The sequence below is a fragment of the Rhea americana genome, unplaced genomic scaffold (assembly GCF_003343005.1).
Source record: "Rhea americana isolate MKP2758 unplaced genomic scaffold, rheAme1 scaffold_161, whole genome shotgun sequence".
In the NCBI taxonomy this organism is placed as follows: Eukaryota; Metazoa; Chordata; class Aves; order Rheiformes; family Rheidae; genus Rhea; species Rhea americana.
This window is the reverse complement of record NW_028185717.1, coordinates 1,237,482-1,259,592: the sequence shown is the minus strand read 5'-3', so window position 1 is coordinate 1,259,592 and position 22,111 is coordinate 1,237,482. Positions and strand designations below refer to the sequence as shown.

General features: G+C 49.1%; 1 long non-coding RNA gene across 1 annotated transcript; it reads left to right on the top strand.

Moving 5' to 3' along the window:
- Nucleotides 1-2,775: 2,775 nt before the first annotated feature.
- Nucleotides 2,776-7,027, top strand: LOC146598520 (uncharacterized). Its single transcript, XR_014895259.1, has 3 exons — nt 2,776-3,159; nt 4,066-4,947; nt 4,981-7,027. It is a non-coding gene; the product is annotated as an uncharacterized LOC146598520 (long non-coding RNA).
- Nucleotides 7,028-22,111: the final 15,084 nt, after the last annotated feature.

Here is a 22,111-nt window from a genome sequence, read left to right as displayed (position 1 = left end):
AATGAATAATATATGGTACATAGTGCTTCCATGTAAAGCACTGATTACACCAGTCTGAGTTCAGCCTCACATCCCATAAATGTGTGTAGATATACTTCTTTCTTGCTGTGCTCATTTGGAACAGCAGWGTTTCACACCAACAAAGGTTTAGGTGAAACCTAGGTGCAAGTTCAATTAATTACATTCCTTAAAAATATTWTCCAAGTTTTTGTGTGTTCTGAAACTTTGCAGCTATGAAATTTGCCACGTAATTTGTCTCCTCTTGTATCAAATTTTACACTTGCATTTGTTTGGTTTGCCAGCTATTTGCCAAAAAGATTTTTCTCTGATAAAGTGTATTCTAACTTTTGCCGTTMATTTTAAGAGCTACAGAACGCAAAGGGGCAGAGATAAATACCTTGAATTGAGTAGCGGAGGGTTTTGCCCGTGGTTAGTGTCCTGCTACGTGCTTTAGGACGCTCCGCGGGTGTTTGCAGCCCGCTGCTCGGACGGAAACCCTCGGGGAGGCGGGAGCCTCGCCGCTCTGCCCGGCGGCTGCGGCTCTGGCGCTGCRCGGGAGGCTGTTCAGCAAGGCCTGGTCGCCGTCTCGTGAAGACCCGATTCACTTGGGGCTTTTACCGGCGGGGGGTGTGAACGCCGCGCTGCGTCCGAGCGTGTGCGTGTGCGCGGCCGACGCCACAAAGCTGCTGGATCGAGAGAGCTGAGGCTCGAGGAGTAGCGCYGAAGGCGCTGCGGATCAGCTGTCGGGCGCGTTTCTCGGGGACTTCCTTCGTTCTAGGTCGAAGTGTTGTTTTTCCCCTGGTGCATCACACACGAAAATGCTCCGACTGCAAGCGACGACGAGGCGCGAGGAGGACGCCGGAGGAGCGCGGCGAGGGGCAGCCCCGGCGCTGCCGCTGGGGCACGGGAGCCGCGGCGGGTGCTTTCCCCCGAGCCCGCGCCGCCGGCCGGGGTGCGGGCGGGGGCTGCAGGGTGTCCTGGGCAGATCCCCGGGGGTCTGCGCAAACGCAGCGCCTCGATCCCGACCGGCTCCAGTGAACGAGCGCTGCAAGCGCCGTGGTCCTGCTGCTGCAGCRCTTCCCTTCAGCTGCGCCGTGTTTCATGCAGGAAACTTCCTTGTCATTCAGAGGAGTGAAAGGGGCAGGAARGACTGTGTTGGGCTGAAAGGTTGAATTGCGTGATGTGGTGCCTTTGTGATTTCGAATCCGTTCACCTGAATTCCAGCGCCGTCTGCTGCCTGAACGGGTCTCTCTGTCCCTGCTAGGTCCTCTGGCAGAGCAGCCGATTGATATTTTTGTTTCCCCCCTAACTGAAGTGTGTAGCTGCCAGATGAATCTACCTTTGGACTGGGATCTCGGGCTTGGCCGTGCCGCCAGCAGGGCCCTGTGAAAGGGCAGTGGGGCGTGGGGGGTAGCAGCTTGTCTTTGCGTTCCCGTATCTGCACGGGTAGCCGCGGCGTGCGTTCGGACCCGTGCGCCCCGGGGAGTCGCGGGTCGATGTAGCCGGTACCGATCTGCGTGCGTTTGGCCCCACCTCTGAAGGCAGCACAAGCTCTTAGGTTTAAGCTTTCCCTCTCTCTCTCTGTCTCTCTCCAGGCCCGGGACAGATGTTAGCTGTGCATCTCAAAGGCGGCTCGACCGCAGGAGCTGGCGCTGCGGAGAGGCAGCAAGTAGCAGGCGCTCTGCAGCAGCGTGTGCCTGCCGCTGCAGCGGCGCTGCGTCTCTTGCAGCAGAGCCTGCGCCTGCAGCCTGCAAAGGTCAGCTTAAAAATAAAATATRTATTTTATAAGCCACGGGTTTGCAGAAAGCAGCTGGGCAGGTCCGAGCCGGCCGCGCTGCAGGCTCGTGGTTTGCCGGCGCTCCGCAGTCGCCCGCCGGCGGCGAGCGCGTGGCGCCTTCGCCCGGGGACGCTGCCGGGGAGCGGAGCGCGGCCCCTCCTCGCCCTGGCGGCACCGCGAAGGGAAGCGGCTCCGCGCCTCGCGGCCGCTCTCTGCTCAGCTGCGTGCGGCAGCAGGGCTCACGACGGCCGTTTTAACTCGCCCAGGTCGCCCTTCTCATGAAACCTTCATCCYGTCTTTCCCTGGCCTGGTCCTCCTGCTCCGCCCCTGGAGAAAAGCCTTTTGGTCAAATTACACAAATATTTTAAAATTACAAATAAGATCAAATGCATTCAATGAATTCTATTAGTTGATAATTGTAATCAGACGTTCATTCTCAGCGTTAAGCATTACAATTTTTGGGGTACAGATGTTTGCAGGCCCCAGTGCTGAACGTCATCAGTTACGATGCAGTTCCCCCTCTGGCACGGAAAGCTGCACTGACCCTTTATCGATGGTCACCCGCTGGCAGAGCTGGGGCTCCACGTGCTTCGCCAAGGTCAGTCTCGTGCCCRTGACCAAGGTAAAACAGAACCTGACTTTTCCCTGTTGTTTTATTAATTATGCAATTCTCACACCTATTATTTAGCCTTAACCTGGTCTTATCAAGCTTGCCCTTGGATAAGATAAGCAAAATTGACCACTGTTGTTTTGGTCTGCRGATATGGGGTTCCCCCAGGGTTCAGGTCCATCAGCACCAAGTTACTCATTCAAGCACGTTTGGATAGAACGGCCTGATGCGAGATTCATTGTATGTTGTAGATTTGAATTTCAGATTCACATTTGGGGTGGATGCAGGTTACATAGAAATATGGAATGCTGCTGCACAAAATATTGCAACTTCAATAGAGTTTCTGCAAAAGCGTTTTTAAATTTAAATAAGCTACGAGACCCAAAAGGGTTGTTAACTGAGCAAGGCTTTGAATGCTGCAAGCAATTTCAGAAGATAATAGCAACCTTCACAAATCTCAATGAATTGAAGCCTTACTTTCCTATATAYATATACCTACCTGTATTTTAGAGAACATATAAAATATAACATAAGCCATGCCTGCTCAGAGAGGAGCTGTGCRTTGGCTGCATGTCCTGTTTGGCCTGTAAGCAGCTGGTGTGTCAGAGAGGTGCCTGTTCAAGTGCAGATGAAATGATCCTTGTGCCTTGTAAATTGTCCTTCTTAGACCAAAGTGTCCAGCTGGAAAGGCTTCCGCTATTCGGGAGGAGGCCTTGGCTGTGAGACCTGAACTCCAAACGTGACCGAAACGCGGACCTCTCTTCAGATAAAGGTATTTCTGTAATATGCACAACTATATGTGTTCTACCTTGTGGTCTGAATGTGTCTTTTATTTTTCACTCTGCCTTATGCCTCTATGCTTTCTGTCTCCCTAGTTCTGGAAAACTCATGTAAAAATATTGGAAATGAAATTTACTGTAGGACATAAGTATTTAGCCCACAAAAAAAGCAGCAATCCAGACCMTGCAGGTGATCTCCTGGTAGTGTAGGTTTTAATGATATAGGTACATGCAGACATAGGGGCACTTAGAAGAATAAGCTTCTGTAAAAAGGTGAATTTTGCACTCTTTATAGCCTCCCCCCCTACCATTTTTTAATCTTTTGCTAGAAAGCTATCCTTTTTCAAGGAGTCTGATAGTTAGTAAGCCCTGGCTCTGACTACTCTGCAACCCTACTGTCCAAGTCTCGTGGTTGTCTTGGCATTAAAATGTCTCCTTACTCCAAAGGGTCTTAAAGAATCAGGTGGAGTCTAGAAAAAGGCCAGTGAAAGAGGCTGTGATCATTCCTGYAGTAGATAGAAAATCTAACTGTGCCTCAGCTGTGCATGTTGCTCAGGAGAGGTTTGGTTGATATTGATGTTTAGGTTAGGCAGGAGGAATGACTGGTGCTCATCCTGTAGATGCTGCATGTGGTGTCAGGGTTGGTAGATCTGGAAGGGACTGGGCAAATAAACATGATATAAAATAGATGATTTCTTTGTTTCTTGACAGTCTAATCCTATTCACAGTGCAGGCTCCCAGTAATAGCCTGATTCTTGGCACTGTTTTGGCAGCTGCAGCATGGATCCTCTCAAYGGAGGAGAGAATCTTGGTCTTGGCTTGCTCTGCTAAGTGTTACCATATTTCTGCTAACTTCCATTTCCTCTGGGCTGAGTTTCAGCTAAGCTTTTTTCTTCCAGATGCTTGTATCTCTCAGACATTTGGTTACTTGTGATGGAGCTCGTTGAACCAGATGAGAAGRTGGTGTATGTTCAAACACTGATGTGAACTTGGTAGTATTGGAAATTGTAGTCCCAGATCTTGAAAAAGAGGAGGAGCAAGTGATTGCAGCACTTCACACATCCCTGTGGACAGTAAAAATCACCGTCTGTTCTCTACAGTCTGTTCAAAAAGAAAACCATAGAGAACTAATAGTATACCATCCCCTTCAGCTGTGTCTTATGTGGGATTAAGTAATATATATGGTGTTGAAAAACACAGGTCAAACTCTCTTTATCTTGGAGAGCTGATTGTCCTCAGCTGTAGATTGTTCACAGTATTCAACAAATGTTGTTAAAGGGTCCTTCGCCCTACTGTATGAGCAGCATGGCACACAACATGGAGTAAGTGTGCTAATACACGCTAATGATACAATAAAATATTAATACTGAACCCTGAACTTTGTTTCCTGAGCAGATGCGAAGGGATGTTGTCTCCTGTGATGCTCTGCCCGTGGGAGGTTGCTGGCAGCATGGGGATGGGTATGAACACTACCTTGTCTGTAGTAGAAAGGTGACCCCTGTGCTCTGATGGCTGTGCAGGCTTAATTAAACCACTTTATATGGTGGTACACCAATGTGATGTGATAATCAACAAGCTCCCAATGACCAGGTGCACCAGGAAGGACAAACACCTGCCAAATGGCTCTTCCCTCTGCTCCTGCACCTGCACAGAGGAAGTCCAATCTCCCGTTCATCATGGAAAGCCAAAAGCTCGCACAAGAGCAGTCTTGATTCACAGCCTTCATGTGGGCAAAACTCCAGGCACGCAATGCAAGTTTGTCATAAATGTAGGCTGGRGGAGTCGGATGAGAACTGTTCATCTTTGTGTAGTAGGTAAATCGAGGAGAATCATTTCACTGCCTGTGCTAACAGCCAACAGGGGCAGGAGTACATGGCCATCGGTGTTGCCTTCAAATATGGACATCTTGGTTAGAGGAGCAGTTGAGCTCCAATGGACCCCGAAGTGCCCGGGAAATCAGTTTACCTCCTGAGTCTCCTAAGCTCCTTGTCTGGAGGCAGGTTTGGGCTCCCTCACCTTTTCCTAAATCTCTTTTTGCTTTCTCTGTATTGACAATGCTCAAAAGCACGTGCAGAACTGTGAGAGCTCAAACCACGTCAAAGCGCTGGTCACACAAACAGCTAATGTTTGCTATTCTGGACGTTAACTTCATAAAACTAATCTAACACATCTTTAGGGAAATTAGTACATGCAGGTGCTGTCATTCATCACAATTATTTTAAAAGCCCTAATCTCGCACTTCATGGAACTCTTCACATACGCTTGAACATCAAGCGCTGTGTTTGCACGTGGAAATGCTGCATCCTGTCACCTGCCTGGTGGGAAGGAGCAGCCGTGGAGCTGGCCACAGCTGGGGGCCGCGGGTAAGCTCGCTTGGCGTGAACTCGCCTGCTTAATGCACTGACCCTCGCTGGAGGCTGGGCTGGCGCAGCGGCCGGCATGCGGGGCAAGAGAGAGGGATGTGGCTCATCTTGTTTAGAGTTCACGGCGGTTCTGGGTGAGCGGCAGAGCCATAGTGGAAGGCGATGCACTGCTCGTGCTGGCCGTGGAAGGTGCCTGTCAACGCGCGGGCAGCAGTGAGTGCACGCAGGGAACTGGGACTGCTGCTGCAGGGAAGCATCTTGCGTTCAGAAGGATGGATGACTGCACGGGGTAAATTAATGCACATCTGTAGCACTTCTGTTTTCACTCCATTGGGCTTACGGCAAGGAATGTCTTGATCCGAGTTGTTCAGTGCCATCAAAAATCCCAGTTTTGCTTTCAAGGGCTTTCCTGATTGAATTTGATGCTTCTTACTTGGAAAAAAGGCAGCTGCTTTGCCCTCGACTATGATACTACTAAAAAGAGGAGGTAGTTATGAAGAGTATCCTTCCATCTGATTTTGACTGTAGCAGGCTTTATGATTGCAAATATGCAGATCCTCTCTTTCTGGACACAATGTAGGAGTTGCCTGTCTTAATTTCTTTCTTCATGCTATAATGAGCAGTTTCAGGACAACTCTGGCTGCAYGTAGGAGCTGTGGGCAGAAGCCTGGGCAGGGAACGTGGTCCTTGTCTGGTCACAGTGTTCTAGATCCTGAAGGTGGTGTGAATCTGAGCCGGACAGAAACTCGCACAATTTCCCAAGAATCACCAAACTGAAGGRAAAAGTTAAAAGCTATTGAAATGTTTCTTTGGTTTGTAATGCTTAATAGGAATTTTGGTTCTCTTTCTTTTAGATCTCTGTTTAGAGATAAATATTCTAAATGCTGTAAATAGCTACTTGAAAAATCTGAAAACATGAGTTCTAAAAACAGACAGGAGACTCTTGAGAAATAACCTATTTTGTGAATCTGTCATTAAATGAACAAGCATTTTTCAGTGATTTTCATGTTTTTGGCAAAAATCTCCTGGCTATGTTCAGTTTTTATGGCATTTGACGCAGTGAAAGATGAGTAATATTGTAAAGYAGAAAATGGAACGTGCAAGAAACGCTCTTCCACAGCACGTGGGATGACGGTTTTGGTCCGACCGGTGTGCTAGCAGCCCACCAAGGTAACCGGAAAGACCGTCACGGTTGGCCCTTGGGCCGCGTTTGGTGAGGGTTTGCCCGTAACAAAGTGCAGGTGCACTGTCGCACTCCTAATTTCCTGTGGCCTCCTTTTTTATCTTGTAAGTCTTTGGGGCTATAGGTAGACCCAAGAGACAATTACCTGGCACATAATTGACTCCTCCATTCAATACCATAAATACGTCAGGGCAGAATAACCATTTATTATTCTGGAATGAAATAAAGATGTGAGTTCCAAAGTCATACTTATATATTCCATCAGCACTTCCAATATCATTCATAGGCAATAAATTATAATATGATATAATTTAATATAATTTGCTTCTAGTATGAAAAAAAAATTCAGAAACTCCATCAAATAGCTTGATTTTTCAAACACACAAAGCACCTGAGGGTTCCCAGGAACTTCTTGTGTTGACAGAGTTTCCTCTAGATACAGGACTTGTGATAAGAAGCCGTGAGGCTGAACGGTTAAAGCAATTATCCCCTAGAAATTCCCAGAGCTTTTTTTCCAGACAGTTAGAGCAGTGAAAGCAGGCAGAAAGGAAATTATTTGAACAATTTTTCATTGGAAAATGCATTTCTCTTGAAACTGAAATGGTCCATGAGAACATTAGTTTTCATGAAATTTTCCATGGAAGAATTTTGAAAGGATTGACAAAAAGTGARTGTTAGTGCTGACCTTAGGATTTTAGTCTTTTTATACTTTAAAAAATATTATATAGTTGTCAAAATGCTTCACTTCCAAAAGGTCATTCTGCTATTTTCAAATCAAAATATTTGAGGATTTCCATTTTGTAAATATTTTTGGTATTTGAATCTTACTGATTCAGAACAAAGCCAATTTTGTAATAGAGGAATTCTTTTAAAGAAAAAGATTTTGCTTTTCTTGGTGCATTTATTTTTATACTGTCATGTTGTCTGCCTTTTGCCAACATGCTGGGTGACCCTTGRACGATACTTTGAAGCTGGGCAAGAAAGTGGAGGACCATTTTTGATGAATATCAGATTGAACCCTGTTGGACCCTACCCTGCAAGCACTCTTGAAAAAATAAAAATAAATCTGTCTTGATCACAAGAGACTATAAAAATCAATTATTTAGCACAATCAGTTGACCTGGAACTGTGAAATCAGCAGTGTGGAAGATCAAAGTTGATCTCCAAAATCCTGAGAACTAACGTAGCAGTGATGGATGCTGCTGCTTTAGGCCTTGTTCCAGCAAAGCACTTAAGCATGGACTTAACTTGGAGCTCGGAGCAGTCCCGTTGGCTTCAGAGGGCCTCCGGACTGGGTTAAGTGCTTTCCCGTGCTGGTGAATTAGCAGATCTGTTTCAGTTGCAGCTGCTGGCTCTCTGGATCACTTCTCTGAGCTCGTATTGGATTTCCACGTGTCAACCCCGTTGGTCTTGCTTGTGCCAACGTGTTATCTGCAGTGCTGGCACGCTGCGTATGGGAATGGATGGTCCCATTTGACATTAGAGCTCACGGAGAGACTCTAGAAGCAGTAGGGTAAAAATGAAGAAATTTGAAACCAAGCTGTATGCTTCCGAGCTGCGTAATTAAAGAACAAGTTGCTAACGTTCCTCAAAAACACATGTTGTYGCCTAAATGACAGGCTTTGTGATGGTAATTAATTTGTGTTTAATTATTACCTAACTTGGGAAGAAATGTTCTGAAGAAGTTGAGCAGAAGTCTCTCAACCTTTTTTCATGAAGATAAATTCCGTATTTAGAATTGCAGCATTTTATATTGTGTGACAACAACAACAGGAGAATCCTTGGCAAAAGCCACAACTTACAGTTTTTGCCTTTAAGACTATCTCGTAATTGTGTTTAACTAATCAAAGCTCCAGAACTTCCAGATGCAACAGGTAGAGGATTTGTAAATGATTTCCCAATATACGTCTTAATTTCGTAGCGACAGCTGTAATTTAGGGGATTCCATGCAGAACAGCAGGGCTAAGGGTGAGCAAACGCGCGTTTGAAGTTGTACCAGACGAGTGTGGCGGGAGAGGTGAAAGCGGGCTCTCCCGGGAGCCCAACTCCCGGCTCTTCGCCGCGAACGCTGCCGGCRGCCGAGGCGGCGCCCGCCGAGCTCGGCTCGACCTCGGGGCTCGTCCCCCGGCGCGTTGCGGCCCTGAGAGCCGCCCGGGGCCACGCGTCCGTGGACGCGTCCCAGACCCTCTTTGASGACCTCATCTTCTGGAGACGTGTCTAGCGCTCCGGGATCTCTTCTCTCTTCAGGGAACTGGTCGGTGCTCGTGAAAGTGGTGTCGTCGTGCCGACTAAAGGGCACCTGAGTGCTCAAGTGAAAATTCCTTTTTTTAGAATTCCTTTTTTTTTTTTTTAACAGCAAATAACTTTATTAGATAAAATAACTTACAAATTAAATTTTTTTAAATTTCTGTGAGTGAGGGAAAACTCCCAAATTTTTGTCTATGAGGGGAAAAAAAAGTAGGTGTTTTTGGCAGTGGGCGCTTTGCAACTGAAGAACGGGAGTTTTAGTGGAGATTTTCCATCCTGCCTCTTCGCAGCAGGAGGGCGGAGACGGAAGGAGCCGCGGGACGAGCGCGGCCGCGCTGCCCGGGGCGGCGGGCGCAGGCGGCTCCCTGCCCCTTCCCGCAAGGGCGCCGCGCCGCGCGTCCCGCTCTGGGCACAATCAGGAGCGGGCCCCGTCTCTGAATACCTGATTATCGCGTTTTAATGTTGATGGAAAAGGGAGGAAAATGCCGGTAGTGTTTTTGTGAAATTCCTTGTTTATGACGATATGAAATGAAAGCTTTTATACGCGTATAAAGACGCTCCAAAGAGAGCAAACGTGTTTTTCCTACTGAATCTGCTTTAAAGATATAAGAAATATGATTACACAGCTCAATATTTCATATAAAACAATATGCTATACCGTTTTAATTTTCCTGTGCAGAATTGCTTTTTTATATGAATTCATATTGCATTATTTTCTGATTGCAGCTAAATTAGAAGTATATAGATATAAATGATATACATTACATTTATTATACATAATCTAGGTAAATATTATGAACTAATTCATCAACTATATCTCAGCTTTCACCTAAATTATCTTTGTGGCATTATGCATTTGATACAAAAACTCTTGCAACTGAAAGCTTATTTGACTGTTTGTAACTATTACAGCATYTATTTAATTGCACTTCTATGTAAGAATTAATATTACTTTCTGATAAGAAATATGGAAAGCCGAATGAAAAGAGGTATAGCATGCTTGTATTTAGCTTGTATTTAGTTTTTTTTTTTTATTGTTTCAGTTTTATGGGTATTTAGAGCAATTATGTAACTGTGCCACTTCTCAAAGGTTGGAAAGTATTACTGGTGTATCCGTGAAATCGGTAGGCGGGAGATCTGACCGAAAGGCATCACCTGGCGCAATGCACTGAGAAGAATACGGCTGAGYGCTGCTCTCGCCTCGTTTTTGTGTCCTGCACGTGCTCTCCATCGCCGGAGGAACGCAAACGGCCCGGAGGAGCCGCTCGCGGACGCCGTGAGCGGCCGGATGAAGGCTGCGCAGCTTGAGGGATCTACCTCATGCCAAGGCGTGTGCATGGGTGGCTTTGAATGCAATTATTTGCACGCACGCAACAGAATTTAAGCTCAGGTATTGCGCTGGGCCTCAGCTTTGTGGTGAGGGAGGTGCACGGGTGATGTCCGAAGCCAGGGCTGGTCCCCGCGCTGTTGTTTCAGGCCGTCTGGACAGTGGCATAAAAGGAGGCGGAATTAGATAAGTGGGGATACCCTTACTCCGTTTAGTGGAAGTTAAAATACCGTATGTGTTAGAACTTGCAGGATACTGTGTTATTTTTAATGTCCACACGCTTGTAGGAATTGTAACTAAATGCGTTTTTCCAAGAGGAATAAAAGCACAGGCTTACGTATTTTATGAATGGCAGCTGTGTTAGGGGTGATTCAATAAAAATATGTGCACTGTGCTATTAATTCGCTCAGGAATTTTACTGGCGCTGTGCAAAGTATCTGGAGTGAAGTTAAAATATTTGGCGTTTGCTCCTCTCCGAGTTTGCGTTTCATGGGACTTCCTGAGAACAGAGGATTCAGCCAGGCTGGCTCTGCTAGCGAATACCACGGAAATTTGGGGATAGTTTCAGAGTGCATTAGCTGTGCGCTGTCCTTGCAGAGACCCCGAGACCATCTCGCCTCCCGCTGCTGAGGGACCACTTTGGCTCTGCGCACAGATAGTTTCCCTGCCAGTGAGTCCGGGAAAAGATGCTGCCCCTTGTCGACCTTCAAGCCGTGCTCTCTTTTAGAGCTTTTGAAGGGAGTCCACCCGAGAGCTGGCAAATGACCCCAATGACACGTCCAAATTCCCAGGGGAGGCCTGCAGCCGGCGGGTTTCTGCTGTGCCTCGGAGCGCAGCCGAGGGCTGGGTGCCCCGTGCAGTGGGTGGCAGAGGGCCGGGTGCCGCCACGCTGTGCGTGGGCGAGGGCTGGGTGCTACCTCGAAGGGATGATGGAGATATTAATGCAAACGGAAAAACTCGGAAGGACGTGGCCTGTGCCTCTCCCAAGAAAAGCTGGCCGTCGCCGCGCGGCGCGGACTGCTGCCCCGCGGCTGAGCGCAGGGCTCGTGCGCAGCGGAGCTCCGCGGCCGCCCCATCCGCRAGGGATAAGCGGCCGCTCCGAGGAATTCCGGCTGATTTGGCTCCTGGGCGGGAACGGGGGAAGCTGTAACGCGGGGCAGCGCAGTCCGGCTCGCTGTCTCCGTCGGTTCCCTTCGGCCCGGGAGCGGCGGCGGATCCCAGGACGTTTTCTGGCGCTGGGCTCGGCTCCGTCGGCGCCAGCGCGACAAGGCGAGGAGCCGCGAGGCTGCGCGCGCCGACGCGCTGCCGCTCGGGGCGGGCCGCCTGCTGCCGAGCAAAGTCCAAAAAGTTGGGTTTTTTTTTTCCACATTAGAACTTCAAGCTGATCAAAGAAACAAACACTTTTAATGAAGCATATGCAAGATACTTAGAAGGAGACGATTCACAATGCATCTGCTGCGGGACCAGAAGGCTTATCAGAAGTGTGAAGTAGGAGGAGAAAAATTACTAGTGTATGATGCCAGAGAGGATTGCAGAAATATTAAGCAGAAGGAACGTAAACAGACGCAGTGGGCGCTGCGCGGCGCGCGCCGCCCCCTGCGCGGGGCCGAGTGACGGGGGAGCAGCCCCGCTCGCCCCGCTCGCCCCGCGCCCTGGCCGCCCCGCGCCCCGGCTGCAGCGCTTCCCTGCCTCCCGGCGAAGCGGGGCCCGGGGCGCGAGCCCACCTGCTCTGTGGTTTTAAAAGCTCGCAGAAGCAAGTTGGAAAGGAACATAAATGGAGGCACGCAAACGAAATCCTTTCTGACCCCCCTTCCTGCCTCTCCCCCCCCACTACTGTCTTTAGAAAAGCATCTGGCAAGCCTTTCTTCAAATTTATTGTAGCTAAATGCAAACAAACAACAGCTCTAATAAGCATAGTAGCATATTCATTAACCGCTGTGGCTACAGCTTTTGAAGATAAGGTGAGGAAAGCRGTCTTTAATTTTACTCGGGGAAACGCACACGATCACCGTGAAGGGGATTTTACTCTTCAGTAAGAGGAAGGTACGCAGGCCTGCGCGCGCTCCGCGGGCGCCTCGCGCCTGCTCCCCGCCGGCCGGCGGCCGCGCGCGGGACGGGAGCGACCCGGCCGGCTTGCGCCCGGCGGCTGCCCGGGGCTAGAGGGAGGCGAGGAGAAAAATGTGTTTGCACTAGTATAAATGAGCATCATTAGAAAGCGCGCAGATTAAAAACGGGGCTGATCTGAGACACCGGGGCTAAGAGTTTCCCAGCTTTGTTTGATATTCGCCGCGCGTATTTGCTAAGAAGTCACTGCGTGGTTGCAAAATTTTCGCAGCACACCTGCATATGGCAACGGCGCTTTCAGGCCTCGGTCATGTGAAGCCTTCCCCAAACCATCGATAATCGCGTCAGGTTACTCAGGAGAAGCCAATATTTTTGTGCAAAGCTCGGATAGTAGCAGGTAATGAGTATTCCCATCTCAGCAGATTTCTAATGCAAACTCGTACGGAGAAATATTACACATTAGCCTCCTTTAGAGGAAGCTCATTAGAACAGGAGTGTTTGCACTCCCACTGCTGTATGAAGACGGTGCATTTTTCAAATCTGATTCCTAAACCARTTAGTTTCCCATACTGTAAATGCCGTTCTTTATACGCTGCACGCTGTAAGGGAGAGCTGTCGTTTCTCCGGCGGAGTCACTATCAGAGCCGCACCGCTCGGTCTGGTGAGCCGAGTGCCCGGCTATCGCGCGCGTGACAACGTGGCTGTCGTCTGCCGGCGGCCTCCGGCCGCCGTGGCTGCAGGAGGCTCCACCTGCTCGGACACGCGGGCGTGAGCACGAGGCCCGGCAGGGACGGGGGTAGCAGCACGGCCCTGCTGCACGCTTCAACCCCCAGCCGTCTTCCGGGCACGGAGCTTGCAGGAGCCCTCGTTCGGTTTTAGATGCATGCGTTGCAAAAAGCTTGAGTCGTTTAAGAGACGTGCACGAGGAATCCATTAAATTACTTTTGCATTAAATTAAACTGGGTGGTCCAAGCGTTATCGAACATCTAAAGGACTGGAGAAAATGCAAAGCTTAAGAAATCTATTACCGCGCCTGTTACAGCAGCGACCTGCTTAGCTGAAGTCGGGGCGTTTCTCTCCTGGAAGACGCATTCACTTTTGCTCGCCGAACAAAAACGGATGAAAACATCCGCCCTCCCCGAGACGTCCCGATGGGCGGCTCCGAGCGCTGCTCTGCGGGGGCACCGCGGGCCGTGCCTGGGACCCAGCCGACCCGCYGGGCGCGAGTCCTTCCGCGGGGAAAAGAAACCTGGAAAATTCCCTTCATGTCGGCAGCAAAACCGAGCTCTTGCCGCAGGACTGCTCGTTTAGCAGTAAGCAGTAATTCTCTCTCTATTTGTCCACATTCRGTGCAGTTTTATAAAAAGTCAGCGCCTGATAGACTACATCACRGAAACGAAGACAACGAGCCAAATTTAGCTTCCATTTGCTGCCCTCAGGAGAGATGACCAGAATGTCATTAATAAAGTAAACAGCAGTAGGTGGCTTATGAGTAAAACACATTAATTCCTGAAAGCAGGACACACATGGCAGCATGTACATTGGCCAATACTTTAAAAATAATTACGTTGGTTTATAGAAATGYGGCTACATTTTGTTTTATCCAAACTGATCGTACTGTCTTGAAAACCAATCACAATTCTGGTTTCTATCCAGCCTAATGGTTCCCTGACCTGTATCTGTTGTTTATTCTGTGTATTGGACAGTAACAAAAGGAAAAAWAAAAGTATTGCTTGTGACAATGAGGACAGAAAAATGTTCTTTTTTGTGTGCACACCTCAAAGGCGGATCACATCTCAGCTCTTCACGTGTTTTTATGGCACGTGTGGTGATGCACGATGTGGCTGGTGAACACAATGGTGCTTCCCACCATGCTCAGAGTGGTGGGGAAAGATGTCCTCGCCTACTCTGGTGACCAAGGAAGACCRAATGTCTAAAGCAGATCATAGATACTTGCCTCTAGGGCAGGGAAGGTGGTTGGTGGTATGTAAAACAAGGTCCTGCAACTCTTCAAAGCTCATGAACAGCATTCAGGAGAGCAAATCCTGTTCCTTAGATCCCGGGACCTTTCAGACCATGGTTCTCCTCCTGAGAGCTTGTCAAGGCAAGAATGATCCCTGTGGAGAAGGACCCTGGAAGAGCTTCRGCTGCAGTATTTGTGAGGAGGGCTTTCCTTCTGAGGGATGTCTAAACATGGATTTCTGAAAGAGCGAAGAATACAATGAAATAATGATTTAAAACAAGCCTTTGAACCTGCAACTGAGGAGAACATCCAAAAATCTTCAGAGAGAGAGAGAGGGAGGGAAGGTGGGACTAAAGGAAATATAGGTGCAGCCAATTCAAGCAAAGTAATCTAAAGCAAAAAAAAGGGGGGGGGGGAGGAGGAGAGATACAAACGAAGACGGGATTTATGACAAAGAGATCCCTACCCTCAGGTAAGCAGGGTGTCCATCTCCTGCAGCCACAAGGCTGATGCTGCTGAATGGAGAGAAAAGTGGGATCTTGCACAGCATTCATCATCATCTGAAAAATTCTGGTGCACAGCCACAGTTTCATCACTTCATGAGATTCGACATGCGGCAGTGCTGGTTCATGGCCAGCCTGCTGCCGCGGAGGAATATATTCTTGTAATAAGAACACAGAATGGCTATAATGTACATGCTTTTTTTTTTTGAAACTAGTGACCAAACATACTGCTGCGTTTTGCACATGTCCAAGCACTGCAGAATCCTGCAAAGGGAAACTCTTCATCACCATGTGGATGTTTGCTGTGGCAAGTACAGCCTGAGATGAGTTATGTGCCACATCTGACACATGAATGCCTCTATTTCTAAGAGGCATTAAGGTATTTTATTTGGTTTTTATCCTCTAAAATAATTTCAATAACTCTACTAACRTTCAAAAGGGGAAGCCTTCTTTGATGGAAGACTTTACTCAGCAGTGAGACTTCCATTTTGCCAACTGTGAACACAAGGCAAGTTTAACGCATGCTCCAGCAACAGCAGAAAGGCATACCTGGACTCCAGGGCATAGACTCTTGCTGGTGGAAGGGAGAAACAGCTGTGCACCTCCTGTGCCCCTTCTATGCTCAGCTGCATGTCTAGAAAAGATCTCTTGAGAAGTATTTTATATATATTTAGGATATACGGCGGGTTCTAGAGATCTTTGGACACTCTGTGGTGGGACACAATCATGTAACCTGTTAAGATCCTGTGAGAAGTATGCACACCCAGATCACCTTCCTTGATCACTTGCTATGGCTGGGTGGTTTATCAGGTGATGAGATGTCTGTGTAACCTGAATGCCTGTCTGACCTCTCTTTGCAACGATAGCAAGAAACCTTTCATGAGTGTGGCATGTTCAGCCTTGGCACCAGTTTAGACCTGAGACTTGAGAATGTATTCAAAYATTTCTAAATAAAACTAACTTCTTCACGAAATTTTTGCCTTCTCAGTCAGCTTTGACTAGGGACATCTTCTCGTTGAAACCATATTGATCTTAGTTAATGATCCACTGAGATGCACTTAGGGATAGTGAAAAAGTCCAGTGCAGCCAGTAGTCAGCTTATGCTAAATACAGATGCACCGGAATGGTTAGGCAACGTGGTACCTGCGGAAGTCTGAACACGCTGGCCATCCAGGCAGAAACAGCGTTCCTCGCGCTCAAGGCCTGATGACCCTCCGCTCGCGGTCGCGCTCCGCCGGCTTTGCGGAGGAAGCCAGCTTGGTCCCGCTGCGGTTTACAGCCGCAGGCAACGGCTGCGGTTGCTTGGCCCTCAAGCCCTGCTGCTAAACGTTAACTAATGTTTCATGCCATGCCGACGAAGCAGTTTCCAGGCAGCTCTGTGACAGTTCTTCCCAGGCTGGTCCCTTGAACTTCAGGAAACTGAGGACAGATCCACATGGCGTTTCAGTACAAAATATCCAAATATCCTGAAAAGGGCTACAAGTAGAGATCTCTTGCTAGCGTYGTACTGTAAGAATCACTGCAATAATTAGCACCTGGGGAGAACAGGATACTCCCCAGCAACACGAAATCGCCAAGGCCTGTGTCAAGTTACCCTCTAGCAAATTCAGTAAAACTGTATATAATAGTCTGACCATGATGCCCCTGGACTCAGTCCCTAGATGCCTTGACATTTTTGTTGGTAAATGTGTATGAGTATTTTGCTCCCGTTCTCTTGTGCAAAGTGAGAGCAATGACACCAMGGGTCAAGCCCAAGGAACCGGGCCAGTATGGCAAACCCTGCACTGAGGCGTGCACTGATACAGTATTTGGAGAAAAAGGGTTAATTGCTGCCAACTCTTTTTGATGGAGATATTTCATTCAGTGCTTTGAAAAACTGGTGGTAGGAACATTTACAGCAGTCTGCCAATCCTCCGTGCACCTGTTAGCGTGTGTAGGAAATGGCTGCTTGTAATTCAATTACCTCACTGCAAACTTGAAAAAATTCACAGAAGTAATTCTAATTATTCATTTAAGTGAATGTTTGATAATAAGTGTAATAAACTTGGCAACCAGGTATAAATAAAATATAGATTATTAAAGTACTGTAATATGGTGGTAAAGAGCTTATAGGTTCTTGTAATTAAATGGGCTGCATGTAAACAACAGCACTGATAGCTTTACCGCCTTCAAAGACTGCAATGGAGGAGATTTCTGGAGTAAACCAAGAGGAAAGATACTGTTTACTTTATTATCTCTCTTATTTATTAACTCTCAAATGCATAATAAACTCACCCAGTGTGTTAGTTTGCAATTGATCCTACTGTTTGGGCATAAAGGTTTATGTCTTTCTCTCCTGCCATTTGAAAGAAGAAGCCAAAATGAGTATGACGGCAAGGTCCATGCACTGAGTTAAGAAAGTCATTTTTCATTTGAGGAGAAGTCCTCTCCAATATTGGGGATGCTGAAGGTTATTACAATAATAAATGAGTTGGCAGTGTGATTTATATAAGAAACTAATGTATTTTCTTGCAGAACACTGTTTAATTCCTTGTAAATCTTGCACTTACTGGACAAAATCTGCCTCTCAGAGCCACTCTGCTGAAAGCCGGCAGAGCTGCGAGTTCATGTGGTTCATTTCTTGTTGTCCAAACAGCTGTTCTTGATAGTCCTCCCTGCAGGTATCTGTTTGGGGATTAGTAATGCTTCACATGGTCGTACATCACAAGAAGTGGATGTGTAATTACATTAAACATGCTTCATCTCCTTAGATTCACTTATCCTGAATCACTGATATTGGCTCAACTCAATGAGTTTTCTTCATAGGCTATTTTATTTTTTAGCATAAAAATATATGATTTGCAGAGAAGAAGCCCGACATCAGACAATAGCTTTTGACTTTCTCACTAGGTGCCTCAATTTTCAACATTATAGTCCCTTTTACTTGGGCAAAAACAACTTAATTTTGCTTGTCCATTTTCTGAAAATGGCTGTCTGGATGTGATTGATGTTTTCCCAAGCAGAAACTGTGGTCAGACCCTCACCAGGGCCACTCCTCTGCTCTGGAAGTGAGAGCAGAAGAGAGGGTCAGACACTGAGAAATGCTGGCTAACTTTGGTAATAGTTGCTGCRTGATTCTGCCCATTATTTTTCACTAACCGTGGTGCCAGCGAGCCTCCAGGGGTCTGGCATATTCAAACAGGAAAATCTCTCTTTTTTTAAAAAATGAAAAGATGTATATTCCACCTTCAGTAAATCTTACAGGGTGTCGTTGGAAACRGTACTTTTGTGTCCATCCACTGGACCAATTAAAGGAGTGTAAAAGTGGAGAGGAAGGGTGCCGTGAGCGCTGGAGGTGCCGGGGGGTTAGGTTCTCCTTCCTGTGGCTGGTGGCTTCCAAGAGAAACACGAGCTGTCTGCAAAACCTCGGTCTGCACGGCGGACGTGCAGCCTGACAACGCACGTTGTTACTTGATCTTATCCCCTCCATGGGCATTGCCACGAATACAACCATGCTGGAGTTTCGGAGGTGCGTGGGACACCAAGGCTTGATTCAAGGGGTTCAGATTTGCACCAGTAGGTACCGTCCCGTGCACGGATGGGGTTTGGCTGGAGAACGTGCAGGCAGAAATAGACTCCAGGCAAAGCAAAGTCCCCGTGCTGGGGGGACTCAAAGCACATCTGCAAAGGTGCCCCGCTACGGGGCAGCCAGAGCACCGTGGYGTGGGCAGCAATAGAAACCCCAAAGAGCTCCGAGGCGAGGAGCCGTTCTCCTCCTGCTGCTGCCAAATCTCAGCTCTGCCACTGCTCCGGAGCCACCTGATAACCGTGCAGGCTCCGCGCTCGGAGCTGCTCTGGTTTTCCCACCGCGGTTTTCCAAGCACGCGTCACTGGCCGGCCGGGCCAGAAGGGCTCCGTGCCCAGCCCTGCCCGTGAATACGCTCGTCGATGCTGTACAGCGCGCGTCGTTCACAGCGCGTCCCGACCCTCGGCGCCCCGGGGCAGGGCAGGACGCCGTCCGGCGCAGCGCGCTGACCCACGGGCGCCGCAGGACTCTCCCCGCCCCTGCAGCAGGCTGACGCCTGCACGGTCGCGTCTTCACCCCGAAGCTCTCCCTAAGTGCCGAGGACGAGCGAAACATCTGACACCAGAAAACCTTTGCGAAATCGTTGACACAYGTCAGCGCCCGGGTGGGAGCCCCGGCGACGGGTCTCTGTCCCGCGTGGCCCTGCGGCACATCCGTGCCCGCTGCCGGGACACAGCCCTGCCCCGCGTACGTCTCGGGAGGGCTCGCGTTTATCACGGCCCGAGCCAGGAGYGCGTCCCGCCCTGCCGCCACCCCGGCGCGAGCGTCTCGGACTCAGATACCCAATGCATTTTTCATTTTTTCTTGGGGGTCTAATCAGAAAATCCTTGATTGAAACAGGTAAGGAGTCACTCCAGTCTTTATTGCAAGGGGGGAAAAGTATATATATAAAAAAAAAAAAAAAAAGGAAAGGTGACAGGCACAAAAACTTTATATGAGACCCTCCTGCCTCCAGAGCACTTCACACGCCTGCGCGTGCTGCTGCCCCGGTGTTCCTCAGCAAAACCCAGGAAGATCTCGTGTACTTCCACACACCACCCCCCTTCGCACTCATCTCTCATGGCTGAGTCTCCTTGATTAAATCATGTTTATTTTAGTTTATCTCCGTACTAGGAAACCACAGATTTGCCTGAAACAGAGTTGCAAGAAATTAAAAAAAAAAAAGAAAAAAAAAAGGAAAAAGCAGGCTCAGAACTGAAAAGTTGCGCCGAGAGTGTGTCAGGTTTTTCCCAGGACAGGCGCTCGGACCCCGGGCCCTGGAGAACGGCCGCCTGCCCCGGCGCCTTCGCCTCTGCCCTCCGGCAGAGCCCCGAGGCGCGAGCGCGGCCCGGCCCGGAGCCCCGGCCCGGAGCCCCGGCCCTTCGCCCGGGCGTTTCCGCGCCAGGCAGACCCTTGCCATCCTCACACCCCGTGTGCGGCTGAAATCAGGGGAAAAAAAGGGGGTTTCTTTTTGTAATGGCACCTTTCTTTGGCGTGTTTCTGCAGCAGACTCTTTCCACCAAGCCTTTATGATTTCTATGCAATATTTTGGCATAAAAAGTTTTGTGATATGCCCAGATACTGCTTTTGTTTTAACAGCGCTCAGATCCATCCGTTGACATTTTGGATTCTTTTCTTCTGCTCAGTTCTAGGCTGCACAAATAACACGAAGCAATCCTGCGGTCTGGACAGAATTGCACTGAGTGCGCAGAGTTCACAGTCTCAGGCTCTCGTTAGTCCTCGCAGCTCTCGGGGTAGCTTGGGCGAACGCTCGTCGCGCCGATCTCCAGCCCCGCTCGTCGCGAGGGGCGGCTGCCAGCCGCTCKGGTGGGTCTAACGCACGTTCGCGCTCAGCTGAAGGAGAACCTGGCACGGGGACGGGAGCCTGAGAGAAACGGGCGAGGGACCGGGAAACCGAAAACCAACACCCTCGGTCGAGAACGAAATTGCAAACTTTTGGCTGTGACGTGTCCTAGTGTTTCTGCAACGAAACRGCAGTTTTTCTCCTCTGGTCTTTAGATCTGCATGCGTACCCACGCAAGTGTACCTGCTCATCCGCGTGTCTGTCCGTGTGTCTGTGCAGACAGCGTCTCTCCGCTCAGGCACGCGTGCCTGCTCGCCCGGGGGAGCCCGCGCCGGGGCGCGGGGACGAGCTGCGGCGTTTTTCCCGTTCTGCCCCCAAACGGCAGGGAGGGAGGCGCTGGCGAGCCGAACSGCCGCCGGCGGCACGTCTCCTCGCGCGCAGTCAGGTTTCCCCAAAACGCCGCCGYGAGAAGGCTTCGGATTTGCGGAGCGCTTCCAATTTGGGGGTGTTGTTGGGAAAATATTTGCCTCCGAGGCAGCGGGCAGGGTAAGCCGGCGGGCGGGCTGCGGGGGGCTCGGGCAGGGGGCTGCCCGGTCTCTGACATCCGCGTTCGGCCGCGGGGCCGCAGCGCTGCCCGGTGCCGGCGGCTGCAGCTCGTCGGTYGGCGGCGTGCTGGGGAAACGCGTCCCTGGGGCGAAGAAAGGCGGCGGGGGTGCAGGACGTCGCTGCTGAAATCATGGGTGCACACGCTCGGTGCTCCGAGGGAAAAGCAATGAACGGTTTCTTCCTCATCCCTCTGCACCCAGACCCTGTTCGAAGGCAGGGAGGGAGACGGCTGGACGCAGCCTCACCGGCTTCTCCCTGTCTCTCCTGGACTAGCTCCGACCCTTTTCCTCTCTCTCCTTTCTCCTCTCACCCTGAGATCCATCCGGTTTTGTTCCTTCTTTGGCATCTCCAGCTGTTCTCCACAAACTGGCCTGCCGYGGGTCAGTGTTCGCTTGCAGCAAGGGGCTCTGCCTGGCTCCTGGGGCAGCAGCGAGCCCAAGAGCAGGAGAAAATTCAGCTTGGAAATGAGTAAGGTAAACAAAAATCTTCAGAGAGACTGAAGAATGCTGAGAAGTCAAGTAAAGCCAAGTCYTACCTCCTGCTGGTAGCTGAGGACTGCACAAGAGCCAAGTCCGCAGACATCAAAGTATTTATAGATTAAAATAAAGTCAACCCTCTTGGTGCTGTAGGGAGTAGGATGAGCTGATGGGGACCCAATGTGGGTTTCTTCACAAAAGGTTAACATTAACACAGAGAGGAATTTTATCCAACGAAATTACTGTATGCAGCTGATGCTGAACTTCAACCGTGGTTATGAAAATGACCCTTTAAACCAATATGAGCATTGCAGTATCTTTGCTTTGCTTTCTTTCATGTTCATGTCGGCAGCAGAAGTGCTATTGCAACAGCTGGATCCCTTTGGGCCAGCTTGCGCCCCGAACGCTGCCCCACGTCTTTCTGCTAACTGCAGAAGCGGCTCAGTGACCAGCCGAAGCCAGAGGCCAGCTTTCTGACGGCTAAAATTAGGTCAGATGATTTCCACCTTTGTTCTTTCCTTTATTGGTATCAAAAAAGAAACTTAAAAGTGAGAAGTTTTTAGATGATAACAGCTCAGCTATTCAACCGGCAAATTCTTCTTGTGAGAACAAAATCAACTGCTATCATCTTTTCTCTCTAATAGCCTTTCGAATCCACATTTTCAAAAATAAGCTTTTTAGGGAGAAAGCATTTTCTTAAAACATGCCCCCTTCCCTGCTTTTCGTTACATTCAGCCTGAGCAAAGCAGTGTCTCAAGAGAACGATGTGCAAATCGGAAACGGTGTGGATGCACTGCACGAAGCAGACGTGATTGCAGGAAAGAGACAATCCAGTACTGGGATTAAGGCCTTCATCCATTAATTC